The sequence below is a fragment of the Anomalospiza imberbis genome, chromosome 2, assembly GCF_031753505.1.
Source record: "Anomalospiza imberbis isolate Cuckoo-Finch-1a 21T00152 chromosome 2, ASM3175350v1, whole genome shotgun sequence".
NCBI lineage: Eukaryota > Metazoa > Chordata > Aves > Passeriformes > Viduidae > Anomalospiza > Anomalospiza imberbis.
The window spans coordinates 53136823-53161168 of NC_089682.1; the positions used below are offsets into that span (position 1 = coordinate 53136823).

Below are 24346 nucleotides of genomic sequence, written 5' to 3' on the forward strand. Positions count from 1 at the left end.
TGCAGCATGATGCTTTAAGGAAAATAACATAGCAATAATTGTTATTCTTACTTCCGCATTAGCAAATGATACTCTAGGGATTTATCGTAATTCAGTATTCAGCTCTCTTCTGTGGATCTTACAGGCCTCTTCTCTGGTCATTTCAAAACTTTTTTCAATGAAACTGAAGGCAGTTGGCTCTGTTGTTGGGTAAGTTCTGCTAACGTAGGAGGGCTGTCTCCTGAGTGCTAAAAAGACCATTTGCAAATCTTCAGCATCTTCTTTCTTGACAGCAGAACTTACTGTGCAGAATGGTTTAGATGATGCTGAAATGAAATTTTATAGGAGATCCACAATATTCGAAGAGGAGGCATGGTAGGGAATGGCAGTGACTTGAGGGGACCTGATAGCAACTTCCCCACCTTTTATTTCTGGAAAGTGACACTGTAAATAAGCACCTCACCAGTGTTTTTTCTTATCAGGAAAGAAATTCTGTGAGGAGGTGATTTGAGTTTTTGACTATAGACAATCTGGCAGCTACCTTACTCCTGCTATTTTGTGACAGAAAATTTTATAAGAAAATGGCCCAGATGAACAAAATTATCAGGGCGCTTGCAGATATTCTGATTTCTGCCACGATGGGCAAGAAGTACCACAGGAGATGGATCAGGAATCTTAGCTGTAGGGGAGCTTAGAGCTATTCTAGTTCAATCAGATTTCACAATTTGCTCTAATGAAGAGTGCTGGCAGAAGTTCAAAGCTACTCCAGGTCTCGACTCTCCCTCCACATTACTATAAAAATATAGAAGTGTTAACTGCAGAGGAGCCAAAAGTTGTTTTGGTTCCAGTCTTTCCCAGCAGGAGTAACTGAGAAATTAGAGTAGGAGTGCTAGTTCTGCTCACAGCTCCCTCAGCCTCCTGCAGAACACCAGAAATGTTGTGGGGAACATGGCAAAGTGTGCCTAATGATGTCACCCCTCACAGCTCCTGCAGCCTCAACCACGCCCTGCAAACACCATCAATACAGATGTACCAGCTCAGTAACTCCAGAACTCTTTGGAATTAGCATCAACCTCCACAGCTGATAACCTGAAGTCTTTTTGCAAGCAGAAGGTATCAGGAGGATGGCTGTGCTCAGCCAGCATTGATTTCTTCAGCCTTTTGTCTGTGTCTGCTTTCTGTCTCCTTTGGAGGTGGCTACTGTTACTACAAGTAGCCATGAATCACATCTCTGTTAAAAAACAGAGCTCCAATTGTCTTACATAACCCTGGTAACTGCATATCTAATAATAGCAAACCATTCCCAGGTAGGGATTCTGTGTCCCAGAACCAGACACATCCACATGCACACACACACATATTCCTATTACTTTCTGCACCTTGCTTCTGGTAAGGAGTGAGCTTTTCACATGCAGTATGACAGCTCTGAGCTGCAGGACATGGCAACTATTATTTTAAAATGCCTTTTTCACTTATTGCCTTGAGAAGCCAGTCTGGTATGTGCAATTTGCTTCTCAGCCCAAGCAGCAAGAAGGAGTGAAAATAAACTCCAACAGCTCTGGTTTTGAAAGAACATTGAATGGTGAAGGCTATGACTGGATCCTGTCCTGAAAGCTTGAGCCTTTCTAGGTGTAACTCTCCTTCTGTCTCTTAGGGAAGGCCCAAATTTTAATGAAGTACTTCTCATAGTTCTAAGAAACCCTTGCTTTTACACCTCTCAGTTTCCCCCCGAAAGTAAATGACAATATGCAACTCCCTCTTTACTGCAAGGCTAATAGATAATGCTGCAAATCAATAATAAGGTCTTCAGATGAAACTTCTCTATAAATTGAAAATATTATTTTTTTCATAATCCATGAGTGGTCTAGAGAAGGAAGGAGTTTCTGAAGATTACTCTGGTGTCACAAAGTTCTGAACTTTCATTCAGTAGGAGGTCATCCTTGCATGACTACCTACAACTAAATCATATAACTGAGCACTGTCCAGACACTTCCTGAATTTTGATGGGATTGGTGTTGTACGACTTCCCTCGGGAGCCTGTTTGCAAATGGAGTGGTTCTAGACTATTTCACAAGGCTTGCCAAAGAAACCACTTCCTTCTGACCTCTCTTACCATCAATCACCATTTCTGGGCATCTAAACTTTAATTGTATGCTATTACCAATGTAAGAGCCAGATTTCAGTCATCCCCAAACCCTCTATTCTCTCATTTTAAGAGATATCTTGGAGCCAGGGATTTGGAAAGTCAGTTCACTTCTGAATTTGTTCAGCTTTGAGAGTTCAGTTTAGGTTCATCTTTTCACACTGTGTGAATAGAGCACATGTGTGAAGAAACAGCTAAAAATTTAGGTGATGACATAATAAAAAATGTTTTCATTCAGCTTTTATTTCTAAATCTATTATCTTTCTTGGTTCAGATAATCTTTCTTGAAAGTTTGTTGAGACGACTTGAAAACATCAAAACTTAGTGGATCAGATGTTCAGACTCTGGTTCTATGCCTACCTCTGACCAAGGCATGCCATACTGCATGCCGAGCAGTATCTTTGGAGAAATCCTACTTTCTGTTTTCTCGGGATCTATGGGCAACAACTGACAATTTGGTATTGTTATTATGGCTTCAAGTGTCTTACTTCTTATGAATCCCTGGATCTACAAATCACCTTATAGTAAAGTCAAAACTAAACTAAACCTAGACTGTGTTTGAATTCACAAAGGGACTGATCTGGCCAACAACTGCAGACCGACTTTCATGGATGCCCTCCCACTAAGTTAGTCTACAATACTTATCTGATCTCCCACAGATTTCTGTGGGTGCAATGGGGAAAAAATTGGACTGATTCTTTTATTTGTTATCAAACAAAAGCCTACAGTTCAGCAGCAATAAGACTGTAGTGAAAAGTCCAAAGACCCAAGCAAGTGAAAAAAACCTAAATCAAACAAGAAACCTACTGATTTGTAAACTGTAGTTTATCAGTATCATGCAGACATGAGCTGACTGTGTTACTGCCCTAGGGTAAGAAGTTCTTACCTTCTCTGTAGGAAGTCAAATTAATTTGCCTTCACTATCTAGTAATCCCTTTGTCAAGCAGTAAGAAATTCAGATATTGGCCCCTCTGTGTAATAGTGTATTCTTTGGAAAGTTGAAAGAGAGAAATGAATGGAAACCATAGAACATGCATCAGTTGCTGAACTTGCAGCATTCTTGCTAGAAGAGCCGTATTAATATTTTAATTGCTGATTATAACACCATGTCCCAGACTCCAGCTAAGCATCTGAGAACACAATAGATCTTGTGCAGTCAGGCTATTTTTATTAGGACTGAAACTCCAGTAGGAAACAATTTAACTGGTTACCCAGTAAAGGTTAAACAAAAGTTAGACTCAAGTTTCCCAAGCCATCTGAACTGGCTTCAAGAAGACATGAAACATCTATGCATCTGGAAAATGGAACCTGCAATTGACTTTTCTGTACCATCTGCTCTCAAGAACATTTTCTGCTTGGGAGTTGCAAAAGAAATGCAAAAAAAGCACACAAACAACTTCCCGTACCATGTTTTCGGTCACTTGTAATGACGCATTACAAAGCAAACCAGCTAAATATGCACAACTGTGCCTCATTCCAGATGACAACATGTATTATATAAGAGCAAGGCCTGACAGAAAGACACTTATTTCAAGATATCATAACACAAAGAGTACTCGAGGGGAAATATGCACTATGTGTGAGAGTTCGGGGCAAGAACCAGGGAGAGTTTTGCCTCCATCTCAAAAGGCCAAGAGTAGTTCAGAAAAATCAAAAAGCAGACATTTTTCAGTTTACAAAGTAAAATGACGGAACTTGTTGTGCCTCCTTCTGTAAAGGGGAGTTTAACTTGTCATGAATGTAAGCTTTCTGTTGTTATTTAATGTCACTTTAATGCACTTTGGATTCAAAATTATTCTTATCCCAAAAGCTTTCAAAAATATAATTTGTTTAGACTCGCTTTGTTTGTCTGTTGGGAAGCCATGGCCTGATTTAATCTTGTATTGTGGCATAAATAAAACAATATCCCCAGGAATTAAGAGCAATTTAATCAGAATAAAAATATCTGCCTCTCCAAATGAGTCCCAAGCTTTTAAAACTGTGCATGTATGTAGGTATGTGTTGGCCTTTCTCTTTCCAGTGACTGCACTAATGGAATTCGATGGAGACATATGGGGAAATCCCAGTACCTGTGCAAATGCAGGGAATTGCTGAAGAGGGGCTGTAGCCTTGACTGAAGCAGGATGTGCAGCTAAAGGAGGTAGTTTGCCTCCACTTGGGGGTGTTTCTGAAACTGAAGTCGAGATGAATTTCCTCACTAATGAACAGACTTAGCTCAGTCATCAGTGTAGATCTGACCTGGTTCAGACACGGGCACACGATCATGTTACTGTTAAATTAGCAGGAGAGCAGACGATACCTAATCTAGCCTGAAGTCATAGTGGTGCAGACAGGTGACACCTGATCTGACATCCAGCCTGCCACATAAAGATAATCCATTTGTTCTGAAAATATTCAAATCAGTGTGTGAATTTATCCTAGATCAACTCTTTCTGTTATACAGCTACAGTGGTTTTCATATAGTTTTATGACCAAAATCCACTATGCAGTCGACCTACAGCTTCAGAAACTGATTTTGTGTGGAAACAACCAATTCTATCAAACTACAGCATAAATCTGGGGGTGTAAACACCTCCAGGGGAGACAAAATCCCCCACCTGGGAAGCACATTGTCTTTTTAAAGACTAGCCATAGAAGAATAAAGGGGCTCACTTCCAAGTCAGTATCTATTGCTTTTCATGGGCCAAAAGGACTTGGACATCCAAATTTTCTTCCTGCCTTCAAAATACAGTGGTTTTATTTTTAATACATGGTTTTCCTAGATAATGAACCCTGTAGTCTAGAATCTGCAAGATTAGATAATTCTCAGGAGACAAGTCTGTCTCCAATAAAATATCTCAGCCTGTGGCAACAAGTTCTCAGGTTAATGAAAAATTTCAAGATTTCAGCTGAATTAAGGAGGTGCCCAGTTCATACCGGTCACCTCTGCATGGGAGGGAACATCAATATGTTTTCTGTATCTATAGTTCATTAACAGCAAAACCTGGTTCATATCCTCTTTACTACAGCATTCTTCCTTTCCTGCCTAGCCCCCTTCCTGACTCTAATGCCTTACACCTCCATCCATCAGAAGGACAGCATATAAAATTTTGTTCATAATTACATTGGCAAGTCTCCTCTGGTTTTCATGGAAGTTACATCCTCATAAATGAGAGCAGAATTTGGCCCTCTGTCTTTTCAAAAGGAAGACTAACGATCAAATCATTTTCTCACATCTCTGTTTGCACTTTCACAGTCTGGTCACATTGATTTGTGTCCTATAAGTAGACATTTCCTTTGTTGGTTACAAATCAATGTTATAGACCTAGCCTGCCTGCACATTTTTCTCTTCCCTCTTACAGTGAGAAAAACAAAGTGCAGCTTCAATTCCAGTTGCTTTATAAATGTGAACTTCCTTGATGAACCATGAGAGAAAAGCAGATAAAATTCCAGCTCTCCCTCAAAAAATAGGAAACGTCTGTGCTTAAATTTCTAATTACCAAGATGCTTTATGGTATGATAAACACCTTTATCATTCCAGTCCTGCCACAGCTTTGTTAACCTAGCTATAATCCTCTCCTTCAGATATCACAAGACTTCCCAGGGCAGCCCACTGTGATACTGCAGACATCTATGACTTCATGGCATGAGTAAGGAAAAAAGAGGCAAAGGTTTTAGTCTGCAGCAGGACTGAGCTGCCACACAAATCTCCAGGAAAGGACGGAAAAGAAAAGGGTTTGCAATTGGTGCCTGAGAGGCAATGAGGTTTTTGACTGCAGTGTGAAAATACAACAGTGAAGATAGATGGGTATTTCACTGCAAATGGATACACGTGATAATAGAAGAGGAGTAGTAAGGAACAGAGCCATCAATCATACCAAGTAAAAGAAGGTATAGGTGTAAATGTGGAACATATCAGTTTGATTTTCCTTTATTAAAAGAGAAAAAAATAAAGTTAAAAAAGAAGAGTCAAAGCAGCCTCAACTCAATCCCATCAATTTTAAAAGTGCCATGAAGAAGTTTAGCAAGTGACGGTTTCACCAATTTGATGGAAAAGTCATGACTGCCAAAATGAAAATAGAAATTGTTTTGAGCTAGCAACAACAACAACCACCACCAATAATAATAATAATAATAATAATAATAATAATAAAGAATGTAAGACCAAAAAGTAAAAAGAAAAATTTTATAAATATGAACACAGCTGCCACCACAATCAAAGAACATCCTCACAATTCAAAAGGGAATTCTATTTATTTTAAATAACAGCGATAGGATTCAGGGAATCTGAGTCTTACTTATATCTCTTCTGGGGAATCTATGCTTGGCCTCAAGAAAGATATTTCTGTGCTCTGTGTTTCAGCTTCTGGGTAAGACCAATCAAGATAATAATAGATCAACTTCCCATGCATCTTAATTTATGGGTATTGAGCAAACACTTTAAGTTTTTTATGTAGAAACCCTTAAATGGCAGGAAAGACAACAAGGAATGTGAAGATTTGGGGAACGTTTGAAAAAGAGATTCCACAATTCAACCACCTCCTCAAATCACAGGAAAAGAACAAATAAGGTCCTTTTTTGCATTTTATTTCCAAAGGAAGAGTAAAGCTTCCCAGCCAAATGGGCACAGAAGTTGCCCTTGCAAACACAATCATCTAAATGGTGAGAGGGAGCCCTGGCTGGCTGGTACCTTGCAATGCTGTGTACATGTGCCCATTCCGTGCCAGATAACACCACACTGATGGCCTGATGGGAAGAGAGATGAGGACTTAGGACTACTTGGAGAGCTGTCTATTCACACAGACTCTTGACACAGCAGTTCAGGCAAGAAACCATATTGCTCTAAGACTTTGGGGACCAACCATTTGGTCTCTCTGTTCCACCAATCCACAACCTTAGGTACCTACCTGTTTTGTTTGTGTTTAAAATAGTCCTGGCTTTCTAAAAATTTTGAGTTTTGTAATAGTAGATATGGTGGAATAGGCCTTGATGAACTAGGCATTAGAAAGAAAGAAAGAGAGATAAAAAATAAGAACACTAAAATAAAGAGAATTATTTAAAAAAACCAGTTATTCTGGTTTGATATGACTTTGATACAACTTTGATAAAACTTTTCCAAACTCTTTTACTTAGACATAAGTGACAAACAGAAAATACCAAGATGCCCCAAGTCAGACCCGCAGAATCAAATATGTTCATCAATGTCTATTGCAATTTCTGTCTCTAGTAAGAGTTAAGAAAGAGCTCAAGAAACAGAACTGCTCAAATCAATTCACTGATTAGAAATATATCTACCAAAACTCCTAAGCAGTGATGTGTTACCAGCCCAAAAAGACTAGCACAACCATGTTCAGCAATAGGATGGAGAGAGCTCAATATGCATTCAACACAAATATATTTTATAGCAGCTTGTTTACAGCTCATGGTGCCTTCCACTGTATTCTGAGTATTTTTCTTATCTTGCACTATCAAAGTTAGCACACAGTGGAGATGTATGCATCTTTTTCTTATCTTATCCTGACCAGGCTTCACTAGCAAGGACATAAATTCTGTCTTTTCAATACCAAACTACAATTAGCACAGAGGTCAGGACACTGCAGTGAGCACAAAGGTCACAAGTAGAGCTGCTACCCAGAGCTAAACATGAACCCAAAGCACTCCGGGCATATGAAAATGCTGAAGTTTTTTTTTTTTTTTTAATATCTGCATATATGCATGTCAAGAGTAAATATTTAAGTAATGAGCAACATGATAACAAAGAAGCACCCCCACATTTGTAAGTATAACAAGGATCAAAATATGCAATTGACAGGTGGACAAAGTAGGTTTACCTGGTGGAGAGCACTGGAGAGAAATGAAGCCTTGCCTTTTAAGAAGCTGCTCAGATTATTTGTTTACTTTAACCTGACATCCGTTCTTTTAACAGAAAGTGCCAAAGCAAAATCTGTACTGGAATACAAACACGTTCAAAACTTTCAGAGTATCTCAACATGGTGTTTCTCTTTGGTTCTTTCTATATAGTTGTATAGATAAACATCAAAAGTGAAATCTTTAGGCTCAAGTCACCCAAAGACTGGGAAGTACCCGCACTGAGTGTGCATGTTACTTTAAAACCTAGTCTCATGAAGATTTATTACTGGCATGAAAATTTTCAAAGGAGTCTTGGATAGACTTAGATAGTTAAAGGTGAGTGCCAGTATTTCCTACACATTGGAGCAAGTAGCCTCAGAAATTCTGGCCCCACAGGAATGGCTCTAAAAGCAGGTGGAGCTGAACTGTTAACGGAAGTATTTGAAACACATCAACCCTGAGAGGATTATACTGAGCTTTGTGACAGCTACACTTGAGGAAAAGAGGGAGGAAAGGAGCTGAAGGAGCCTGAGAGGAAAATGAACAATTCAGATCAATGGAACAGGCCTGGAGGCTTCTAAAGAGAATCTTTTAAAGAACCACAGACAATGGCCACAGTCTAGACTGAGCACACAGAGAAAAGTCAAGACAAATCATCACCATTAAAAGCTAAGTAATCACATCACATAACAGCAAGATACAGCAATAGTCTCTCTGTCTCTGCTCTGAGGTGAAGGCACCTGGAATGTGACATTTGTTTCTGGGCACCTCCTCATCAGTCTGATTGGAGACAGTTCAGAGAAGAGCCTCATAAGCAACTGGTGTCGTGGAAAGACTGAGCTATTAGGGAAAGAAATTAAAAGCTGCATCTCCAATAGCCTGGTTACATGCCAGTGACTATCAGATGAGGGCAAAGACATGAAAACAAGCTGCATATAATTGAAAGGTGTGAATGACAAAAAAAAAAAAAAAAAAAAAAAAAAAAAAGCAAAAAGAAAGCAGACAGCTAATAATATGAAGGTATACGGAAGAAATTAAGACCAGTAACATGAAATTCCTGAAAAGTAAATAAACTTGAAAACCTGAAAAGTGATCTCTTTAGGGAAGGAACTGAAGTTTGACTTTGTATTTAAAACTGACTTAGACAAAACACTAGACATGCAAGCCACACATCCTTCATTGGCCCTAGGAAATGGGCTGAGCAGGTCTTGATTGTTTTTCCATTTTGATGACTATGACCCCAAGGTATACTGTGTTTTTCTGGTCTGAAAACCATCCATAAAAATATGGAAACCCATGAAACACACTTTGGTAGAAGATGATTAACCAGAAGGAGACTTAATTCATGTTCATTGGATAAGCCTGTGAATTAGGCAGAGTTGTATATGAAGAAAGAAGTAAAACACAAAGGAGTAAAGCCTACCAGGTTGAGGAAATTGCTTTTAGCATCAGGTTGCCAAAGAGGAATAGGCATGCAGCGTGGATAATCCATTGCACAAAAAGAGAGCATTATATATGGATCAGGCAACAAGACAAGAGAGTGGAGTTGGGGAAATGACTTTAAAGCCTATGTGACCTCCTGAATCACGCGTTGGCTAGTCTATGGAAAGGTTAAATGCTTGTGTCACGAATCCAGAAACCTTAGTGTGCAAAAAGGGAGCTTGTCTCTCTCTAGAAACTATCCTAAGAAAGTAAACAACAGAGAGATCACTATTACACTTTACTGAACCTTGCACTCTTACATACTATTGAACCATGGATATAAGCCTATAAAAGAAAAAAATAACACTCCACTTACCTGAGTGTTGAAACACTGCAAAAAGCTGCACACATAGACAAAAAGTATGACAGAGACATGCAGGGGGTGGCAGTGAAGGGAGTGCAAGTGTCTGGACACAGTGAGACGAAACATTGCTGTCACTTCCTATCCATAACCTCCGCAGCAGCAAGAAGTGCAGACAGGAAAACCACCAGCTAAACCTGAGACATCGAAGTTACTACATCAAATAAATCAGATCCTGACTGATTTTTGCCTGCACTAGAAATAATCCTTAGTTTTTTTAATTGAAAAGTAAAGACCTTGTGGGTGAGAAGCAAGGGGAAAATAGAGACAGAGAAATAAACTTTTTTATTGACAGTTTTCAGCAAGAAGAACAAAGTCTGTCTTTGCAGCAGTCCTGTTATCAAACAGAAAATTAGGTTAGTGGTATCTTCATTTGAATGGCGTCTGGTTTTATATTTTCTGGAAGCAAGGGGAAAAAAGATAACCTTCTTTGAACCAGAGACACTAAGTGATTTAACTCCCCTGTGGCCCTACACAGGAGGGGCTACTTCAGGTTTTATGCTGCCATGTAGTCCTGACAAAGCAGCACCTTCCTGACAGTGCAGCATCTTCCTGACACTTCACTCAGCCCGAGGTCTCATGAGTACAGCACTGCTGACTGTTGGTTCCTCCCACTGAGTGAAGGGAGAACATCTCTCAAAGTTTCAGGTGACACTATACAAAGATCATATTGGCATCTGAGTTATACTTCTGCTAACCTTCCTCACTGGTCAAGACATCTAGAAAACTTTCCCCTTGCTCTGCCTTCAGGGGCCCAACTCCAAATTCAGCATTAAGATACATTTGTGAAGAAGTTTAGTTGCTTGTACCAGCAATGATGCTTCCTGCACAAAATGGTAAACATAAATGCAGTACTGATTGCATTGCAAATCATACCCTAAGGCTGGAGGTCCAATGAAATAGTGATTTCAGAAGCAATATCAGATAAGGTATTCTCATTACCTTATGACTCAAATTACATTCTCATTACCTTATTACTCAAACGAGTAAAAAATTACTCTCCGATCCGTGCAAAAATTCATGATTTAAAGAAAGATTGGTGGTCTCTGTTTGTAGCTTGACTCCACAAACATCTGTGCTGAGTGGGAGAGTTGTACAATATGTTGGCAAATCTGAGCAGCCAAAGATGGAAATTTATTCAACTGGTTTTGTCTCTGAAGCCCATGTATTGACCAACCACAGTCTGTGCTCTTATTAGCTTTCTGCAGGTCCCTGCTAACTAATAACCTGTCCATCTGCAGAGCCAAATAGAGATTCTTTTAAAGAACAGAAGGAATTCCTGCTGAGCCTGACAGAAGACAAGCTCACCATGTGTCTGCCTAGTGCCAAGGCGTCTTGTGACAAAGGTGGCTGCGGGCTGGGTGTTTATTTTCCAGCTGATGTGCACAGATAACCTGACCTCTACACTTAAAAGATATATGTAGCAATTCACGGCTTAGCCCAGCTTCCACAGGGCTAAAGCCCCATGTACATCACAGAGGACCTTCCAAGCAGCTGACAGACACTTCTGACACCCATGCTGGCTAGGAAAACACTTAAGTATGAGGATGAAATACAATGTTGGTCACTCCCCCAAGTGCAAGCTAATTTTAGAGTTCATCCTGTGAGTCCTTATCGAGGGGATCTTTTAATTACCTTCAACCTGTCCAGACCAGGACTCCTACCCCTGTGTGTACTGCTGATATGACTGACAGCTGAGAGCTTTTCTAAACACCAAGCATAACATTGCAGTCACTAGCTACTCAAACTGCCTAAAGTGGTGTGATTTTTATCACTTTGACAATACTTATAACAACTTTCTTTAAGTGTAAAGGGATTGTTAAAATTTACTAAGATTTATAAAATAAGCCTACCTAGAATTTTCATGTGTGCATGCAAATGTTGCCCAAAATCATATACAAAGAACAGTCTGACTTTGCCTCACACCAACATTAAAAAAAGGCCTCTCAGCTCACAGAAATCATCTTGGCCCTCCTCTCCTCAGTTTACACAGCCATGCATCCAAGCCTGGGAAAACAGATAGGGCTCTTCCCCCAGTAAAACAATTTTGGACTTTCCCCAAGAGGGTGCACCACTGTAACCAGTGAGACAAGGCATGGAAGAGAATCAATGGCAGGGCTAATCAAGCTAATTCAGCTGTTAAGAAAGCAACCAAACCCCATAAAGCTCATCCAAGGTCAAAAAGTATCTCTGAGATTATGCCTGAGAATGACCTAGAAGTCAGTGTCATCCAAAGAGTACTAAAATATTAAATTCTATGCAAGTAAGCACTTGCTCTGTATATGAGCTGAAGTCTTCAAACCATCCCCCACAGAGATAATCATAGTAGGATCCACAATAAGAAAGATCTTGTTACGATACCTCCCAAATACTAATGCAAACAACACCATGCTTCTATATTCAGAAAGCATCTACATCTCTGCCAAGTCTAAGATTCCTGAGACCAGAGCAATAAAAGACAGTCAAATGCAAGTAGATCCTAATTTCAAAATACAGGTATCTTGACATCCAAAAGGGGCAAAGATTTTTTTTTTTCTGGCTCAGAATGTATTAGGTATTAGAAACCTAATCTCTGTTTTATGTCTGACTCAGCTCCCGATAAAATAAGAGATACTGGTGGACCCAAAAGGAAGTCTAGGACAGTTCTAAAAAATGTTAGCCCTTACTGGGATTGGCTGGGTATGATACATAAAGATGATTTTTCAGGCAGAAGCAATGAGCATGGCTCCACCTGACACTAACTGTGGTTCTGCTAGAACAGTCCCTTCACCAGAGATCTGCAGACCCTCCCCTGTGTACCTGACTGTCTACACTGCCAGTGTAGGTGCACCTACTGCTGGTGCAACAGATGTTAAAGCAGGCACACCTGACTCCCAGAGTCGAGGGATTAATGAGGCATTAACATCAAGGCCCCAGCAGTCATGGCCATTTAAATGCTAGCTGTTTTAAGTAAGTTATCCAGAAATCTCGAGTTTACTGTGTGAGCCACAAGAACTCAATTATAGAACATTTGGGGCCAAAACTTTCCCCAGGGTATGTATGAAGTCATCTCAATGATGCCAATGGAAATCCATGTGGTATATATTAGAAAGGCAACTGGTTCTAAATAGGGTTAACTCAAAGGTTGTCTTTTACTGAATATCCTTTTATTATTTACATTTACAAAAACTAATCATATGACAGTTACCAAGATTCATCAACTGGGCTTCAGTTTACAGTCCCACAAAATCAATTAAAGAAAAGCTTGGTTTTAAAGTCTAGCAGCTTGAATTAATGTTCTGTTAAATCTGACAGATTTTGTCCATGCTTCTTTATTGACCCTTGTACTTTTTTGACACCTTTGTGATGCACCTTTTCCCAGCCAAAGTGTATTTCATGGTCTGGGGATGGTTTCTAACTGAGGGAAGAGTACTTTCACCTCCTCTTCACCTCCCAGAGCAGTATTTCAGGGCTCATCAAGAGGTGTGCCATTAAACCTAAAGCATGCTCATGGCTCCTCTCGCACAGATCTGTCAGGCTTCAAATCTACTGAGCAGCAGCAGGTAAACACAGCTTTTGTTTTAGCAGCTCAGTTACAGCTAAGTGAGCATCTGCCCTGGCTGTACACAATAAACCTTCTATTTCAGAAGAGTATAATTGTCGTTGTATTCTCTTGTCCTTTGAAACTTCAAGCAGGAGGCTTCAGCCTGAGGGGACACTGCAGTCTTTAGGACATTAAAACCCCGATATTCTTCACCACTTACCATAACGTGCAATTATAGATACCTGTGTAAATGAAAGGAAGATATCCTACTGTGGAAAGCCTCAAATACTCACTTGGCTTGGGATTCACCTACAAGAGGCAAAGTGATACAAGTTCAGTATTGTTACATTGCTGTGGTACTTGCTATGTGCAAGTTTACTAAGCAAAACTCTTAAGAGTCACTTTAAAGATTTTCCTATTCCTGTTAACAGGTTAGGGGGCTCTAGAGAAGTGTCTTATCAGATGCTGCTTTTCAGCTCTAATGAAACTTTCTGCTAAGTGGGAGCTGAGCTGATTCCATTTGCCACTTCTCTTGTAAGCCTTTCACTTGTGGAAATTATGGGCCTGTTTTCTTACATGCAGCCCTTAGTTTCCTCAAAAAAGACTCTTATATAACAATTTCTTTAAGAAATGCATCAGAACTTTTTTCTGGTTTAAGTCTCGAGAAATGGCATAGATGCAACTTTGAAAGCAAATCTGTGGTGAAATTCAGGACAGGAATGCAGCATGTATGTGTTTAGAACAGTCTTTCCATGGTATGAAGACTGTAAAGTAATTGGTGACTCATCCAAAATCTTAGAATGAGTAATTTGTGGCAATTTCATCTATGTGAAGTTATGTATAGCATGTAGGGAACAAACACATACATGCTTTTCAGAAAAAATACCCAACCTCTTGCTACACTGGCATTGCATAGTGTATGCATAAGAGTTTAATGAACTGTTTTTTGGGCCCATGCTAGCTTTGATTTGTAGGGCACTAAGTCATTCAGCTCATGCTGATGTTACTGTATGCTGCTATGAATACAGAGAAGAATTTTTAAGACCAGCTTCTTGTGTTACACTCACAACCCTCATTTTATTTTAATGTAAATCATGTGTTTAATCTCTTTTGCAGGTTTCAAAGATCCTATCACCTCTTTTTTTTTTTTTTTTTTTTGCACAGAATCTCATGAGAGGATGCAGTATAAATGATACCCATCCATTCCATTGTGTTTCTTCCTTTTCCACACTTTCCTTTCTGCCTGTCCCTTTATCTGCCTTTTTGGGTCTGTCTTTACTCATTTTTAGTCAGTTCCTTAGCCTGCCACTTGTTCTTCACTTCCACATGTTTAGTTTGTAATACTCGGTAGTATACATCCTTTTTCTGTTTTTCCCACTTAGCTCTCCCGGCACCATCACCGTTCCATGCCATCACAGTACCTGAGCTTTAATTTGTGTGTTTACCACTGCCTTTCATTTAGTAGGATAACTCTCTTGTATGACACCCTCACCTTTCATTAACTATGGTTTCCTATCATCTTCAGCTCCTTCCGCTCCAGGAAAGGCAGGAGGGGGAATGAAGTGCTTGCAGAGGCAGTGCTGGCTGTCACAGACTGATTGACAATGAGCACAGTGCCTCCAAGTGCAGAGATGCTGCAGTTTGTGGAGTGAAGTGAGACCTCGGTGCCCGGTACACCCTCCCTGATTGAACAGACATTTTGAGTGCGGCTGCCGATCACTGTTAGCCCAGTGACTCCCTGCATTCTCCTCACTTCTTTCTCCCAAGCTGTCAGACTGGCAAGGCTCAGGAGAAATCACAGGTTTCCTAACTGCATTTGTGCCTGCACAGAGAGAAAACTTAAATACAGGCTGGTCAGATCTGTACAGATGATGGAGAATGTTTCGCTCCATTCTGTGCTAGTGTGGGCTCTTCAATTTGTGCCTGGCAGCTTCCTTGTTCCTGAGGACAGAAAGATAAACTGTGGCTTTGTATGGATGGGGAATATGACAAAGCAAAAGGAGAGAAAAGGAAATTCATTTCATTTATCTGTACAAACATTTTCTCAAATGATTCCTGCAATTTCACATATCGAGCTCTCTCCATGAATACATCTATCCTGGGTGGCCGTATCTTGGATTTATAGAAAAAGCTTGTTCCTATATCTCTTTAGTCAGGTTGGAGCTCTTTACTGGTGCTTCTGACTGTTCTTTCCTCAGAGCCAAGACATCATGCACTGTTTTCAATGGGTATTTAAGCATCAAGTGGGCTCTGGTAGCTAGGTAATGCAGAAAAAAAAGCATAGGAGCAGCCAGTCTGGACCGTGACTCTGACTCAAAAGTGGTCAAGTTTTCCTTTGACTGCAGAGGATAGGCTCATTTTTAAGAGGTCATTTTCTAGTCAAATCAAACACAAAAGTTGGCTAAATCAAGATGGCCCAGTGACTCCTGGGAATTCCAGTGCCTTTAGTGATGGAAGAGAAAGCAGGAGCCACAGACAGTCCTTCCCCCAGGTTAAGGGTAGCTCTGTGGGCAGCCTTAGTTTATTTGGCTCAGTGGCTCATGATTACTGAAATAACAAGAAGCTTTCTTCTATTTTATCGCAAAGTCTCACGGGAGGCTTCATCTGCATACAGTGACTCAGAAAGCTGCCTGCTGAGCTGCACGTACTGGATGTCTGTCTGGAACAAGTCAGAGTAATTTGTCCTCTTGTTTACAGCAGCCTATTTATAACAGCACAGAGATGACCCATGGATACACCAAGTCTATCCCCCAAACACCCAGAAAGGGGCTTTTCACACTCATCACAAATCCCCAAATACTATAGCTCCCTCAACTCCTCCTTCCAGTGAAGATGATCTCCAAGGGCTACAGGGAGCACAGTGGATTAGAGCAGGTTTGGATGAAATACATGAGCAAGAACTTCTGTTGCATCATGATCTCAGTAAGAATCAATCTGCTTCAAGATGATACAAGGCCCAAAGGATGGAGGACAGGTGTCCTTGAATACCTGTGGACTATGCTATCCACTATTACTGTTTTCTCCAAAATAAGTTGTTTGCAGCCATTCCAAGGTGATCTGCGGATTTCAGGATTTTTGTTTAATGGCTTCCAATGCTTAAAATTCCTAGAATGAAATCTGTAAGGCCACCACCTTTCTCAGTCACTCAGTAATTTCAGCTCTTCACAAGACCAAGTTTAAGAAAACACCATATGTCATGTATGTAAAAGAAATAGCCCTGTAACGAGTCATATACATGTATTCTAAATTAATTTTTCACAGGAGTAGTTTGAATGTCCTACATTAGCATCTCCTGCTGGCTAAGGCTTCCCCCTAAGAATTAGATAAACAATTCTCCAACCCATGCACCTTCAAACAACAACTTCTTCCCAGACAAGGAAACAGGGTTTTCCTCTCTTATAGATACAATATTCTTCATTAGAACCACAGAAACCTAAGGTCCAGTCTTTATCCAAAATTCTGTCTCACGTGCAATTTCTGTTTTGCACCAGAAGAAGGTCAATGTCACTGCTTTGGAAAAGAGAGCAGGTTTCTTAATCAGACATGCCATGATTATTTTTGACCCTGTTACTAGACTGAAATTAGTGACTATATGAATATATCTCACATACTTAACATATATAACATATATAAGCATAAATGTCTGCACACACACCCACCAAACCTCAACAGTTATATATATTCATGCATGCATATATGCAAGCAACTATTTAATTTTTACAAATATATGTTTACAGGCATGTTTGTATACATATTTACACATGCACTCACATATGCAACTTGGAAGCATCTGAAAGTCACTGAGCACTCCCTGAGCTTTGTGATGTCTCTTCTGTGATATCTGAAGAATTTGGTTGAAGATGAAGGGATAAGGTCAATTTCTCCTGTAATTACAGAAGAGAGACCCACATGCCCAAAGCTTACTTAAAGCACTTTTCTGTTTTATATATATATATATATATATGTATGTATACTCCATTAAAGGACTCCAACAGTTCTCTCTGCATCCTTTTTTATGTGGGCTGAGCAGCACCACTTGGAAATGGAGAGTATGTGTATCCCAAGCTCTTATCAGCAAAACTATCTGGCTCTTATCAGCAAAACTATCTGTCTCTTATCATGAGTATGTCTGCCATTCCTACCACAGCACTCTCCCGAAGCAGAGCTACAGGAAGTGGTGATTCTTCTGCCTTTGCTCACAAGTTTCTCCTCCACAGTACAATTTCTAATATCTCAAGTTTTTTAATGCTTACAAAGAAAACAACCTCTTCTTCTGCTCTCTAATTAATTTTTCTTCCTTCCTTCCTTTCTTTCTTTCTTTCTTTCTTTCTTTCTTTCTTTCTTTCTTTCTTTCTTTCTTTCTTTCTTTCTTTCTTTCTTTCTTTCTTTCTTTCTTTCTTTCTTTCTTTCTTTCTCTTTCTTTCTTTCTTTCTTTCTTTCTTTCTTTCTTTCTTTCTTTCTTTCTATCTATCTATCTATCTATCTATCTATCTATCTATCTATCTATCTATCTTACCAATAGCACAGGCCATAAACTAAAATGGTCCAGAGTTCCTTAGTGGCAATTTTGATTCCTGGAGCAATGACAAATACAAGGTGTGAATTTTGCAATTCATGATGAAAAGAAATAAAAGAGTTCTGTATTGAAGCAATACAATTCCTTTGATTTTCAATGAGGATATGCAGAATGGGGTTAAAGGTGGCTTGTAAGGTCCTGAGAGATCAGCAATGCTATTTATAGCAATGCTATGGACAGAAAAGCCATATATGCAATTATTCAATTATTCTGACATATGTTTACAGCTGTTCCCTATCTCCAAGGCTGGTCAGGAAGGATTAGTAGAGTGGACTGTACAACTGATTCAGAATGGAAAAATTTACCCCCTTTTATTTTTGGTAGCCTAGTCTTTATTTTTCAAGTGATATTTTTGTTCAGTTGCATGAGCTGAACAGTCTGGATAAATGGTATATATGCCTTTGGCAATACACGAAGGATTCTTTTTTCATCATTTGTTATTTTTACTATGACTCTGGTCATCTAAGTCATATGCTTCCTGTTTTTAACTGAATGACAAACTTTTCAAGCAGAAGGACATATTCCAAACGATGCAGAAGTACTCATAATGAAAAAAAAATCTTCACCTGAACATTTTGAAAATGTTCATTAGGAGAGAAATGTGGCAGAATAAATTAGAACCTGGAAAAGTATGCACAGATGCCATTTTGTGGTGTCTTGCCAGGTCTAAGATTAAAGACTCAAAATATAAAAAGGTGAAATAAGGAACTCTTAATAATTTTGCAAATGGTTTTAATTCACGAAGAATTGCATGTCATGAGTTAGAGAGTGAAATAGGGTGGGATTAAGGCTTTCTGACACTAATATGGGAAGACTTAAATTACTAACTGACCAGAGACCTTGCTTTCCAGGAAAATTTCCCTAAATTTAAACGTGTTATATACCAGGTGTCAAACATTCTCTAGCTGCATCACAGCAGTGAGAACAGAAGCCTTTTGACTAATCACTCAGTGTATCTGTGGCTGGCTGCATTTTATTGTTTTCTGGCAATCCCACTTCAGGTCCTTGAGCCTTCTCCATCCAGGAGGAGTGGCAGAAAAGTGGAGATTGGTTGAAAGCAATATGCAGCTCTCTCTTCCCAGAGCAAAGATGTATACAGCAGTATGTGACAGTAGTGTCAGCAGGAAAATACATCTTGGAGTGCAGGGAGTTTAAATTATTATTCCTTGGCCTTGTAAGAAGCAGCCTTTGGGCCCATTTGTGCTATGCTCCCTGAGCATTTCAAAGAGCTCTTTTCCCCAAAAGACCTCAGCAGGATGAAAAAGAGCAGCTCACGGGGAAAACACTGCCCAGAGTGGGTGTGGGAGGGGTGGGCAGAGGCAGCTGGCTCTGGTGCTTTGGACAGAGAAGTCGGGAGGGTTTCTGCTGGGGGGAAGGAACACCACTACATACATCATAAATGAAACCTGTTTCTTTGTAGTTATGTAGAGCTATAAGACCATTTTCTCGTGCTGCATTGACAGGTATTCTCAACAGAGGCTGTCTTAGACACTACAGCTTGGAAGGAAAATTAAGGAGAAAACCACAAAACATAAAGTCTAGCATGTCAACAATGATTTCTTCTGATTATGAGCAGTGCTGAGATCATATGCTACTGACATCAGTGGAATTTTGCTTGTGCCTCAATATCCATTAGATTCCAACAGTCAGTTATGTGTTTAACGCATTCTGATACAAGTCAAAACTAAGCCTGAGATTGGGAGGACAGCTGGACATCACCTTACACCTTATCATCATTCTCTTATGATGGAAGAGTGTTTTGTACAACCAAATCTACATTCTACTGCTCTCAAGTTAGGTCTCACTCGTGATGTGCATTCTCAGTATTTCCTTCTTCTCTAGATACTTATGTGAACTATACCGCTGAAGCATCATCTTCACTTTCATTAAGACCTTTTTTGAGACATGACCTTCAAAATATTTTGTCTCATAAAGTCCTTGTAGGTTACTGAAGTGCAGACATTCCTAATTTCCAGGCTAGAAACTAACTCTTGGAGATGATGTTACTTGCCAGGCTCACAGAAGAAAGTAATAAGCAAAAATCTCAAAATCAGGCTTTACAATCCCAAGCCAGTGATTTAACTCTTGGAATAGTTTCACTGTCCACTTTGTGATTGAAGGCCCTGAAGACACTTTCCCTCCTGCCCTTCCACATAATTAAATTGGACGTTGAAGCTTTTCCACTTCTCATTAGATTTTGTCCTGTGCTTTTACTTAACAAATATTTTGCTTTGAATACTAGTTTTTTTTTTCCTCCCAGACACTTCCATTATTCCTGTTCTGCCTTTGCTTTTCCTTTTGCATCCACTTGTTGCAACTGAGATCAGTAGAAGCTGCTGTGTTAGAAGTTCCAGGAGCCAGAAAAACCACACACGGGATTTTTAAACTTCAGACCCTATCTTCTCCCTTTGCTTCATTGAATCGCTTGGAATTTCATGCACCATGCAAAGCAAATCTAGTTTCTCTGTAGGCAGCATAGACTACAGTTTGTTATGACAGCATTTTCTGGGGCTGTTAAGGGGAGATGCAGACTACTATTGAATTGTGTATTTCTGATTTGCTTCTGAAGGCTCAGAGGGCACAGGATATTTATGGAGTCTTTCATAAACATGAACTCTTCATCTGCATCAAGATTCAATTTCACAGACCAGTTTGGAGCATGGCTGTTCCCAGTTCTGTGTCTCCTTTTCTCTCTTCTCTGCCATTCAGTCTTCCAGGGGTCTCACTACATTGTGTTTTCCCCTCTGCTCTACTGTCTTCTGCTTGGTGGCAGACTGTCTCATGCAGCTGAGACCACTCTGACCCCATAACTCAGCATTGTTTCTCAGCAGCAAGAGTAGACTGGGAACATCTCAGTCAGGTGTTGTAAAGTGTGTCTGGCAGCCACAAACTTCGTTACACCCCTCGCAAAGGCATCCTGATGCAAGAACCTAGACTTCCCATATTTCTTTTCAACTTCAAGTATAATCCTAGAGCCAAATTCATAGCAAGTGAAAAGCAGGCTGAAGGCTCTTTTCCTGATGGAAAGAAATTGTGAATGCTAGCTACTTTCAATATCATGCACACTGCGCCTTGGCATTTGGAGACATCCTTAAGCATGGTTTTCTTGGTTTCTATTGTTTGTATGTTCTGCCCCAATGATATTTCAGTGTGTATTTTAATGAGTGAATTGATTATATAGCTCACTGCACAAAAATTCCAGTTACATTATTAAAAACTCCCTAGTACTGATTTTTGGATCAGATATTTCCTGCATGTATTTTGAATCCACTGTTGGTTATTGAGCAGCTTTTCTCCCTATTTTTTTTTCTTTTGGTCCTATCTGGGAATAAAGCCTAATATGGGTCTGCCCTTAGTACTACTACCATTTTTTTTGCTCCCCTGTATCCCAGACTACAGCATAGACCTCTCTTAAACCCAGTGAGACAAGATAAGCCTTTACTGCCTGGCAGCATTTCAGAGACATTAAGTGTAAGAGAGAAGGTAAGTAATTCACCATGCCTCCCCATTTCTGTAATGGGGGAGGACATCTTGATACATTTACAATACTCCTCTGGGGATATTTCATCAGTTATGCCTAACTCTAATGGACAAGAATTGATTTGAACTTTCTACTTAGCACAGAGCTGTAAACAGTTTCATTCCAGGTCGCAGCAATGAACTGGTGTTTTGTAAAACTGAGAGAATTTTGGAAAACTTCTGTGTCAATCTATTAAGTAAGCTAACAGTGAATGATCCAGCATTTGCTAAATTGTCTTTTCATTTTTTTTTTAGAAACAGAAAGAGCAATTACTAGCCTAGATTATACATTTTTTTCATTCTAACATCTCTCCTCCATTTTTGTCAGGGTATTGGCATTTGAGCTATCTCATTTACTTTCAGTTGAGATTTGTCATATCATGATACAGTTCGGGAAGGTATTTTTTTGTTCTATTTAATGTCAGATGCTTATTTTTGTAGTTCTCAGAGCAAAAAATCCAGAAAACTCTTTGTCCTGCTGTAATAATATCTGTTAATGTCTAAAGTCTGTCTATCAAAAAATAGCATACAAGGCTCCTGGGGTATTCCCCCCACTGTCAAGTTTTCTATTGGTGGTACCTTAGGCAGTTTGAATCCTGGGCATGAAAGCAAAATTCCCTATTTTTTTTTTATTGGCATATACAGTATTATATCTTTGCCAAGGTTTACAAAGTGAAAATACAGAGCTCTTCATAGCTCTGCTAGGGAGCAAATAAGCAGCTCCTGTTATCACATGCTGCATTTTTTAAAGCCTGTTATATTAGAGATTGTCTAGAAAGGTTGTAGCTGGGGCAAATGATCACATCAGTAATTCATATTTTAAGATCCCTATTTCCAACATACTCCATCATCATGGTGAGCTATGAGAACAATTTGTAAGACATTAACAATTCTTTACAGATAATACAAATAGTCACAGAAAACAGAAATGCAAAGGAGATATGTTTCATATTAATTCTAAAGTTAGAAATCAGGCAAGCATAAGCAAGAAAAGACAAAACAATGACCTTCCCTCCTCAGCCTTTTGTTCCTCTTAACTAAAGATGTTGTTCTGCAAGACTGTGTTTCTGTGCTGTTCCTTTGCGCTGAAGACTGAAAAAAGGCAGAGAAAACTGCCTTTTTTTGTGGATCATCATCTGGAACTGGTGCTGAAACAAGACACTAGCCCTGAAATCTGTGCTCTGGGGCCACAGAATTATCTCTAACACAAGCAGGGCAGAAGATGTCAGGTTTCAAAATCAAGCAGCACTAGCTGCCACCACCACTAGCTGACATTTGAATGGGATCCCAACCTATTTCCAGCTGGTATGAACACTCAGAGCCTAATCCTCACAAGATTTTCTTGTTTTGGTACTCTCACTGACGTCAGTGAAACTGGCCTTTTGTTAACAATTTTTCTAGTTTCTACCAAGAGATGACTTGGAGATAAATAGAAACAAAATGGCAAAAGGCAAGACTGTCACCAGACTACTGTAACTTTGATACTTTTTGATTGGAATAAATAATGGAAAAACAGCCTATGTGCCTTCAGGAAGTTGAGAACCACAGTATTGGATGTGTAACTTCTGTATCTCCGCATTTTAAGAAAGAAAAGCTTTTAATTTCCTGTTGGTCCCATGTTTGAGCAGAGTTTTTGGCGTTCATCCAGCACAAATTTAAGGAGTTAGCAGCAAAACCTAGGTGCAAGTCTAAATTTTACTCCCTGGTTTGTACTGGTACATGTTACAAACATGGCAATAGGACTGGATTACTGCTGTTAACAGGTTGTGCTCTTGTCTTCATTTTCAAATAACTGATTAATTTGGGTATTTCCATATTATGAGGGTCAGGTGAGCTAATGTTGGATGCCAATATGTTTCTGCTTATTACTTTGGTGCTTTTGTTCTCTTATAATTTTTGTTATAATTCAGTTTGATTTGATTTTATAACAAGAGGCACAGCTGTATTTTAAGTGTTTTGTAATGAGTTGCTCCAAGAGACACATTTCTTGACCCACTACCTCAATTTAGAATCTTTCTTGAGACAAATTTGCAATTTGGGAATGGCAGAAGATGAAGAGAGTGAGGTGCTAGCACAAAGGATTTAATCTGAACACTTCTCATTCCAGCACATTTCAGGGAGAAACTGCTAAAAGGAACTGGCTCTTCTAATACACTCTGTATCGCGAAACCACAAAGACAGACTGGAATTAATTTTTAACTTCTGTAGTGATAACATTTGCCCCATCTCTTCTATCCTCATGGATATCCTGGGAAATGGATCCTGGATGCAATACACAACACTGGCTGCCAATTACTGCTTCACAGACCAGCACTGAGCTGGTAGCGGGAAGCGACAGAACCTCCTGGCATTTACTGCTTCAAAAGGTGGCCATCCACAGAGATGGCACCTGGGACCAGAGGGATGGGCTGTTCAGCACAGGAGGCATTAGGCATTGAGGCACTCAGGCACAGACAGATTCTTCCAGCCAAGTGGAAAGACTCATTAAAGACTAACCAGCCTACAAAAAATTGTTTATGGTTTTAACTATAATGGTAGACAATTTATAAACCACTGAAACAAGGTTTGCCAAAGTAATTAATAAGACAACCGCTTGGTATTTCAAAATAATTGAGCAATTTTTGAATCTCCTTGTTTCTCTGTCTAACTTTCAGAACAGATTAGGTTATTTGGTTTGTTTGTTTGGATTTTTTTTTTTTGTTAGGAGCACCAGTACCACTCATCCCAGCTCCCTGCATGCTCTAGGATTCATACACAACATGATCCTAGACAATATGCCACTACACCCTCTGTGGAAGGCATCTACAAAGACTCTGGCTGCAAATCATAAAGGTCTTCAATACAAACAATGATGACAAACAAAAAGAAATTCTTTACAATGTCTCAGTATTCCTGTCCTTATATCCTTCTTCTTTTCTTTGATAATGTCCCCAT

At 39.6% G+C, this 24346-nt stretch overlaps 1 protein-coding gene and 1 long non-coding RNA gene across 13 annotated transcripts in view; one reads left to right on the top strand and one right to left on the bottom strand.

The window, feature by feature from the left end:
• Positions 1-24346, bottom strand: part of ZBTB20 (zinc finger and BTB domain containing 20) — a 482085-nt gene that overhangs the window by 47876 nt on the left and 409863 nt on the right. The window lies entirely within an intron of this gene.
• On the top strand, positions 4958-8945 carry LOC137468894 (uncharacterized). Its single transcript, XR_010996233.1, has 2 exons — positions 4958-5992; positions 8028-8945. It is a non-coding gene; the product is annotated as an uncharacterized lncRNA (long non-coding RNA).